Genomic DNA, 9,587 nt, shown 5'->3' on the forward strand with positions numbered 1-9,587 from the left:
CGTTAAGCTAACCAGACCAAACAGTTATCCCTGTACTCATATGTTTTAATAGCCGCGTCTCCCATCATCTTATTTTGTATGCGCAGATCGGAGTCATTCTGTCACAGACGTCGGAGCGTCCCGACACGGTACTCGACGTTCAGTGCTCCACCTGTTGGGGAACGAAGGTGAAGGCAAGGTCGATGTCGGTGGCGGATGGGCTAAACCTACAAGATGCTGCGGGATAATCTGAGCTTCGCGTGCGAGGCCACATCCTTTCCCGCCTTGTCCCTCGAAGACCCATCTTCAATGTGGCCTTCCTGGCATTGTGTCCGTGAAGAGCATTACGACGACGGTTCGAACAAACTACATATGATGTTTATAAGTTTTCCTAGATGAACATTTTGTTTAGCTTACAGAGTGATCAAAGCTTGTCTGGGAATGGGTGCTCGTGTGCCTGTGAGCTACCTTTGCATGATGGACTTACGATGACTCATAGGTGACTTGCAAACCAGCTAATGTTACATACTTCGTAGTAACATGGTGAGGACAACGTCCGCGAATAGTACATTTTGTGTCTTCCAATACCGGATTCACAAAGCATTTCGCATAGGTAAATAAAGGCTCGTATATGTACGAGCGGGTGCTCACCAATCATGGCAACAAGCGGGGTGATGGCGAAGACGGTATACTAGCAAAGACGGGTGCTGAAGGAAAAAAAAAATAGAAGAAGCCGTCATGAGCCGAACACTCGTTTCTTTCGGACATTGATGCGAAGACACTGATGCAATTGAACCAGCGAACGTACAAGCCAATTTAAATGCAATTTTTAGAATCTCGAAGGCCGAATGCAGGTTCTACATATAGAAATAAAAATACAGTCATCTTCAAAAGTAGTGAACAGTGCACCAACACTTAAAACCATTGTACTCGTCATTCAGTGTTCGTATAGGGTTGCGTTTAAGGTTACGCAGAGGACATTTCTTGAGAAGCGTGTGACCGAAGCCTTGGTAGGTCTCTCAAATGAGATGTCTGAAAATACGGTGGTTAATCATTGTGACCGCTTGACTAAAATAGTCATTCGCAAAGAGTTGTGGTAGGAGCGAAGTATGCTTTCATTAAGCAATGTGCCTTTCTTTCACCAATTTCATCCACGCGTCAATATGCACAGTGACCACACACAAACGGTGGCTGAAACTATACGCACACAGTTGAACGACTCATAGCCACATGGAAATTCGGAGGATCGGTGCTCGCAGCTACTAAGCTGCGTTCACAACACATCGCATTTTCAAGTTTATTACATACAGTTTCGCATATTTTATACTTTTACGCCTCCTTCCTGAAACAGAGGTACTCATAACAAAGCACGAAGTGACCGCACTTTGAGGATGCACTGAAAGAACCCCCATATAGATTTTACTTTTTTTTTACTCTGCGGCAAGGTGGCGTGGGGGCGGAGCAATTGCCGGCGATCACAGCAAAGCTAGATCTGTCTACAACCAGCAACATCCTCCTTCTCCTCCTCATGAAATGACACCTGGTACCAATGTGCAAGATGTATTGAATTATGCGTTAATAAATGCCTGTGGCACGTTTTCCCAAGTTTCCCTTCTCTTAGCGCGTTAAGTATTGCTTCTAGAAACCAGGACGCCAACATTTTGCATAGAAAAGCATCTCAGGAGCTTTACATTGTGCATTGTTTCTGTCCTACGCAGCTATCATTCTGGTGCACACGAAACGCATGACGTCGTGAGTGGAGCCCATGCTAGCCTCACGTACAGGGTCATATATAAAAAAGAAGAAAGACTTGTGGCTATATGTGTTTGAAGGTGGAACGAGGAAAGAGAATGAGTTCTGCTTCGTCATCATAAATTGGTCTTCCCTTCATCCATTCTCGAGAGTTTGGGCTGGTTGCAGGACTCTGATAAGTCGCTCTCCCTTTCATTTCCCTCCCCCATCCCCACATACAAGAAAATCAATGCTGCGCACGAAAATCACGTTGAAAGAGATATACGTCAACAGTGGGATAGAAATTTGTCGCATTGATATATTCCGGCATTTCCAAACCTGTTTGCTGTAGAAGTACATGTTTTTAAGTATATGACACAGTTAATGGTACATTCGCACGGTTTACGAACAAAGGAATACAATCGAAAAGAGACCGTGCTGGCGAAGGCGCAGCCGAGGATAATGATGATGATGATAATTGTTATGGACATACCTTATAAACGGCGCATCGACAAATAGTCACCTAGTCTGCGTGATATCTGATCAGGTTTTACTACATCTATCACAGTCTAGCAGGATGCCGAACTCGCCTTGATCTTTTCTTTCTTCATTAAAACCTATATATAGCACAGTTAACTCTCTATATATGGTATCTCTATATAGTACAGTTAGCTATGCCTTTAACGTGTAAAGGGGGTTTTATTTGGGTCGTAGAGCGGCAGCGAGAAACGCAGTACCAGCAGGTAGGGCGTAGCTAGAGAGCGAACTGGGTACGAGCCACACGATGGCAACGGGGCTGTTCAGCGTGCCGATCTTCTTCCTCACAATCACCCCCCGGTATGGAAGACTAGCCATCCTGGCGACCTAGGGAGAGTGCAGTGGATCGTAGTACGGCTTGAGGCTTGAGCCGGTCAATGTGTACAGTCTCTCGCCCGCGACGACGGAGATCGGAAGATGGCGACACGGGTTCAACCACGTAATTAACTGGTGATGTTTGCGCAACCACGCGGCAGGGCCCGTGGTACCTGGGAAGGAGCTTTGACGAAAGACCAGGAGCAATAATAGGCGGGACCCAAAGCCACACGAGGGAGTCGATGGCGAAAGGGTGAGGAGGTGGTTTGAGGTCATGACGCTGTTTTTGGCGACACTGTTGAGCAGACGTCAACGAACGGGCAAGTTGTCGGCATTTCTCGGCGTGCTGAGCGACCGTAGCAACAGGTGAGCAGTCGGCAGGGTCCGGCCGGTACGGGAGACCCGTATCAATGGTGCTGGAGGGCTGGCGGCCGTAAAGCAGAAAGAATGGTGAGTACCCATTCAAAGGTGGCGGGTGCGTTGCAGAGACCAAACGGCATGACAGTGAACTGGTACAAGCCATCTGGTGTTACAAACGCGGTTTTTGGACAGTCAGCGTCAGCCATGGGCACCTGCCAGTAGCCAGAGCGGAGATCTAAGGAAGAAAATAACTCCGCTCCTTGTAAACAGTCAAGTGCGCGTCGTCTATACGTGGCAACGGGTAAACATCCTTTCGAGTAATCTTGTTAAGCCTTCGATAATCAACGCAAAATCGTATGGTGCCATCTTTTTTCTTAACCAGGACGACTGGTGATGCCCAGGGACTACTAGAAGGCTGGATGACACCGCGTTTGAGCATATCGTTCACCTGGTCATCGATAACGCGTCTTTCGCTCGCCGATACTCGGTACGGACGCTGCCGAATGGGTGCATGGCTACCGGTGTCGATAGTGTGCGAAACAGTCGTTGTGTGGCCAAGTGACGTTGCTTGACAGTCAAAAGAGGAAGAGAAGCCTTGGAGCAAGTGAAGAAGTTTGGCTCGCTGCGTCGTCGTAAGGTCACTGGCAATAGACGGCGTAAAAGAACGCGGCAGTGACTGAGGAAGCGATTCTTTGAGTGCGGCAAGATAAGCGGAGTCATCCATTGTGCCAAATATTGAAGGTGAAGCCAGTGACTGCGCTCCCAAGGCTTTCACGGTGGCGTAAAGTAATTGGTTCGGCCGACGGGTTTGACACCCACATCAGAGAGACGCCAGTGATGAACTCGAGAACAGCGAACGGCAGTGGTAGTGATCGGCGGCGAACTAGAAGTTCAGAGGGCGTGAAGAGTACTGTGCCGGCATCTACAGAGGCACAAGATACACTGACAAGAGCAGAAGACCAGGCAGGTATAATGGTATCTTCTGAAATGGTGATTTTGCGACAAGAGTCCTCGTTGGCATGGATAATATCTGTAGAAAACGGAAACAGCTCAATTTCGGCGCGGGCGCATTCGATGATCGCATGATGTGAGGAGAGAAAGTCCCATCCTAATATGACGTCGTGAGAACATGATGGCAACACGATGAATTCGATGACATAGAGAAGCTCCTGAATGACGACACGAGCGGTGCAGGCACCGGATGGCTCGACGTGCTGCGCGTTGGCCGTCCGAAGGGATAATCCAGAAAGCGGTGTCGTCACTTTTCCAATTTTGTGGCAAATACGGGCATCTATCGCTGAAAGTGCAGCGCCGGTGTCGACAAGGGCTAGCGTCAATGTTCCTTCTATTGCGATTTCAACAACGTTTTTCGATGAACTATGAGGCCTGATACATTTTGCTGACACCGCAGTTCTTGCCTCCTGAACTGCGATATTCAGTTTTCCTGGCGCAGAGGGCTCCGCCGACGGTGCATGGGCGAAACGGAGCGCCGGCGAGGAGATGGTGAACGGCGAGCGGAGAATTAAGGCGGTCTCAGCGGCAGGAGGAGAATCGTAGCTGTCCGAATAATTGCGCCGTTGTTGGAAACGTGGCGCATATGGAGGCACATTGTTGGAGACGTTCGGTGCAAGCAGGCGACAGTGACGTGCCACGTGTCCAGCACGGCCACAATAAAAAAAGAAAATCGGACGGTTGTCTTCCGTGCGCCAATGGTCTTGAGGTCGTGCACGCTGTACCACTGGTCGAGCGGGAGGGGATACAGGCGGGCGCAAAGGCGGGCGAAGTGGACCATAGGTCTGCAGTCCAGGTCTCGCAGTGACTTCAGGCGTACGTCAGGGGAGCGGCAGTCGGAGCCTGATGGAACGAAGGCGGGACGTGGTCGGCTACCTGCTCCCTGATGACATATTGCAGAGCGGGCGCCAATGGAGAACTCGACGGGCCGTGTGTAAGCGGCATGAGCGAAAGCTGACGGGCAACTTCTTCACGGACGATGTCCTTGATCTGTGCTAACAGCGAAGTGTTATCCGGGGCAACAGCCAAGCTCGACATTGAAGTGGCCTGTGGAAGAGATTGGCGGGTGGCTACGCGTTGTTTGCGTAGTTCATCGAAGCTTTGGCAGAGACTGACGAGTTCTGACACTGTTGCCGGGTTCTTCGCCAGCAGCATCTGGAAGGCGTCGTCTTCAATGCCCTTTAGGATGTGCCTGATCTTCTCGGCATCAGCCATTGCGGCGTCAACGCGGTTACAGAGGTCGACAACATCTTCTATGTAGCTGGTAAATGTCTCCCCGCTCTGTTGTGCACGACCACGCAAACGTTGCTCGGCGCGAAGCTTGCGAACGGCGGGGCGCCCGAATACCTCCGTTACGCTAGCTTTGAAGGACGCCCACGTCGTGAGATCACGTTCGTGGTTTCGGTGCCACACGCTGGCGACACCGCTCAAGTAAAACGACACGTAATTCCGCTTTTGGGTGTTGTCCCAGTGGCTGTTGTTGCTCACCCAGTCGTACTCAGCCGGCCAGTCTTCTACGTCATGATCTTCTGTCCCACTGAAGATGGGTGGGTCGCGGTGACGTAACGGGCCAGGGCAGACCAAGGTAGGCACCGAGGCAGCGGGTTGTGGTTGTGGTGGTCCTTCTTCCGGCATAATGAATACAGGCTGTAGTGTGCGGTTGCGAAGTTCCAGATTTCCGGTCGTACCCAGCACCTCCACCAATTGTAAAGGGGGTTTATTTGGGTCGTAGAGCGGCAACGAGAAACGCAGCACCAGCAGGTAGGGCGTAGCCGGAGAGCGAACTGGGTACGAGCCACACGATGGCAACGGGGCTGTTCAGCGTGCCGATCTTCTTCCTCACAAACGGCTCTAGTTCCATCAATATTTTCCCTGTTTATTTTTCACTAATACTCTAAGCGTCTCTTGCTTATCACGTTTGCTGACAAGTTAATGCTTCCAATTGCGCTGAATCCCAGCGCCTTCGGAAGGCCCACGTTTCCTACAAGTCTTGCTGGGTATGTAACTGGCATACCATTGCAATTTGCTGTGTCGTTTTCATACTTTTGCTGCGGCAGACACATGCCTCGTCCTGTGGCAATCTTAGGTAAGTGGAACCATACATCGGCCGGCCGGGCCCAGCCGCCATTCTAACGCGACAGCGTGAAGGGCCCCGTGTCGCAGAAAATCCGGCGTCGGCGTGGATGTCGGCGTCCGTGGCGAAGAAAATCATCCCCAACCACCCCGACCGCGCAGGCCCTCCACGTGATGCAAGGTTTTGGCGAACAAAAATTGAATTTCTCACAGGGAAATTCGTTAGAAAAATGGTAAAGCACAACTTAACCACAACCTACAGACATGGTGGCGTCGGAAGTCAAACATAAACCCCTTTTCCTGCATTTTTACCAGACCCACAGCGCGCTCGGAAATACGTCAGCTTACAATGTACACGAATAATACAAAGAAAGAAACCAGAAGAAAAAGTTCCACAAACATATCCATTTGGATCGAACCCACGACCTCTCGGTCCGCGATCCTCGGATCAAATGGGCTTTTTCGGGTTGGTAGAGCGTTTAACCCATTGCGCCACAAACGCATTTGCAGAGGCTACACGACGCCGCCTTATATATCTAACACTCCTCCGTGTACTGAGGCTCTTGTCGGGGCGGCGCGGCCTGACAAAAAGTGCAGTCACCGAGCGTGCTGTTCGGCTGATAGCGTTTTTTTTTTCGTCTTCGCGCACGTGGTACTAGAAGTACTAGGTTCAAACACGTGTTACAAGCTTTCCGCTTTGTTTCCTAGTTGTTTATCGCATCGAGCGGCTCAACCGCGGTGTTCTTCGAGATGTACTCGTTAGACGAGTTCAAGTCGTTTTACGACACCGGCGGTGAATGGACTTCTGACCTGGCCTGTGTACCCGATTTGAGCGAACGTTGCATGGAAGCCCATTTCGCCTCGTCGAACCGCCAGCAGCACAAAGGTTGGCTTTTCAAAAGAAGAAAAGTATATTCGTTTTCCAATCTGTTGAAGCGAGATAAGGCTCCACTACGACTTCTCGTGTGATTGAAGACAGAGGGCACGTAGTCAGGGTGGTGGGGGAAACGTGATGGCTCTCCTGCAAAAATATGATAAACTTCATTCAAGCATCTGTCGTGTCTACAGCGTGTAGGTTGCACTCGACCGGCGCTTACAACTTCACTCAGATGGCAGGTGCCAAGAGCTGTTATAGCATATCCTCGAAAATGCAGACGTCTTAAAGTAGCGTTTTCCTTTCTTCGTAGCTCACAAAAATGCACTATAGACAATGATCGCGTAGGCGCGCTGATCACCACCACTGACGGTCAGTTTGGCGACGGTTAGGCAAGCAGCAGCTTGCTGACGGCGCTGCACCACATTGTTTGCGACTACATAGAAAAAGAAAAGTAACTCACCTTGTAAGAAATTGGAAAAAACACAGCGCAAACAAGACACGTACAGGAGAAAGCGACACGCACACAGCGCTGTGTGCGTGTCTTTTTTTTTTCAATGAATCCCTAAAACGCCCAAGCTTCCATGCTAAATCACTTCATTGTAATAAATGTCTGCTGCATACCCGAGAGTTCGCGCATGGCTGCCACGGTGAGCCGTCGAGATTGACGCGGCTCATTGCCTGAATCCATTTTGCTCGTTTGGCAGCATGTAGGTCGACGGCAGGAAATCTAAACAGACTGACAGCTCCATCTTTGCTTCTGACATTCGCGCAGCCTACGGCAGCACACCGGTTCGGCATTGCCTGCGATTTGCTGCTTCCGTTCACAAAAATCACGGAGAAAACCGGCGAAAACACAAGCTTCAATGCTCTCGCTGCGAGGAGAGCGCGACCGCGAGACCCACAAAATAAATGGTGTCGTATGCCATCCCATGATGCACGGCGCGGCAACACGCCACGCATGCGCAGTAGGTGCACCTGAAAAAAGGCCCATTGGGACTTCGCCTGCCTAATGCGTTTGAGACACGCGCGCGCGTCGGGGCAATATCAAACAAATAATGAAATAATAAAAAAAAGGTGCTAGGGCCTTCACATTTTAATATAAGACCACTTATATTGCCCCTGGAAAAACAACCTCCCAGCAATGCATTTCTGTTTAAAAGTGAAGCCGACTTTAAGGGTATTGTAAGCTGGCTTTCCCGCGTTCAGTGTTGCAGTGAAGCCCACGGAAAGAAAAATGCGATGCGAACGGGGCCCGATAACGTTATCGCGTTCCGCTCTTAAAGGCGAAGCTTAAGCGTCCTCCTATTTTTGGTATCTGCGGCTGCAGCTGCAGCGGCACTCAGCTGTGCGGGAAAAGCCGTTCGCCGCGCTACATAACTGCTTCATTTAAACGATTTTTGGGGGATTTTCTTTTGTGTGGGCATTTGTGCGGCGTGGGGATAGTGTTAACAAATGCCATAATTATGCTTTAATGACGACACATATAAACGCTCGCAAAAACTTATTTTCTATCGAAATATGCAAAGCACACCGAGGATAAGCATATTAGAGAAAAAAAAATATTACTCACACCTTTTCAGCAGTAGGAGGAACCCCCGGCAGAAAACTGCAAGTGGGCGTCGCTTGGGTGACAAAACTTGAGTAATAAATTGAGGTAACTTGAGTAATAAAACGGTTAGGTTTAGACGTAGATAAGTAGGTATAGATAGATATCGAAAAATGCATAAACTATCGTCCGATTGCTAACCGCATAAAATTAAAGTCTGGTGTTTTACGTGCCAGAACTATGATCTGATTATTAGACACGCCATATTGGAGGTCTCCGTGATAATTTTGCCTACTTGGGGCTCTTTAAGGTGCACATAAAGCTAAGTAGAATTGGAGATCACAGGTTTTTGTCCTGCAGTGGACCTAAATATAGGCTGATGATGAAAGCTAAGTAGATGAGCGTTCTTGCATTGAGTCCCCATCAAAATGCGGCCATCCCGGCTGGGAGCGAACCCACGACCTCGAGCTTAGCAGTGCAACGCCATTAGTCACACCAACGCCATAAGCTGCCGTGGCAGGTGTGCCATGCGTAGCCCAGGTGTTAGGGCAAAGCAAGGGAAACTGGGCATCTCTTGTCGGGTTGCGAATATGTGCTGCCACTTCTTGATTCTGAGAACGAACATCTCCATGGGCTAAGCTGCGAGATGACACGCGACTGCCTCTTGCCAAGCACGAAGTGTTGGTCGGAGGACCGAGTGGCACACCGACTACGAAGACAACGAATGTAACTTTAGGACGCAACTTATTGCTGTAATTGCCTTTTGATGTACTGTAGCACACGATGCATGGCCGTCACTTAAAAAGCAAATAGCTTTAAGAACGACGTTGGAGAAGGCAATGATTGCGGCGAGGTATTACTTCGTAAACAAAGAGTCGAGGAGAGCGATGCTGCAAATAACATAAAAAAGAAATAATTATAATAAAAAAAACTTTTCCGTTGCCATCTACTGTATAGTTGGTCAACTTTTACTATGACGACAAAAACTAGAGGAAGGTTCGGCAGCGGCATTTATGGCACTAAAGCCTTACTGAGAGCTGGAATAATTATACTTCGATAGCTGTTCAAAATGCCGACGCTTCAAAGAGCGCTTACTGGCAAACGCAAGGAGGCAGAGTTCGTGCCAACGTATATATGTCATGCGGAGAAGCCTGCTGG

The sequence above is a fragment of the Dermacentor silvarum genome, chromosome 4 (genome assembly GCF_013339745.2).
Source record: "Dermacentor silvarum isolate Dsil-2018 chromosome 4, BIME_Dsil_1.4, whole genome shotgun sequence".
Lineage (NCBI taxonomy): Eukaryota > Metazoa > Arthropoda > Arachnida > Ixodida > Ixodidae > Dermacentor > Dermacentor silvarum.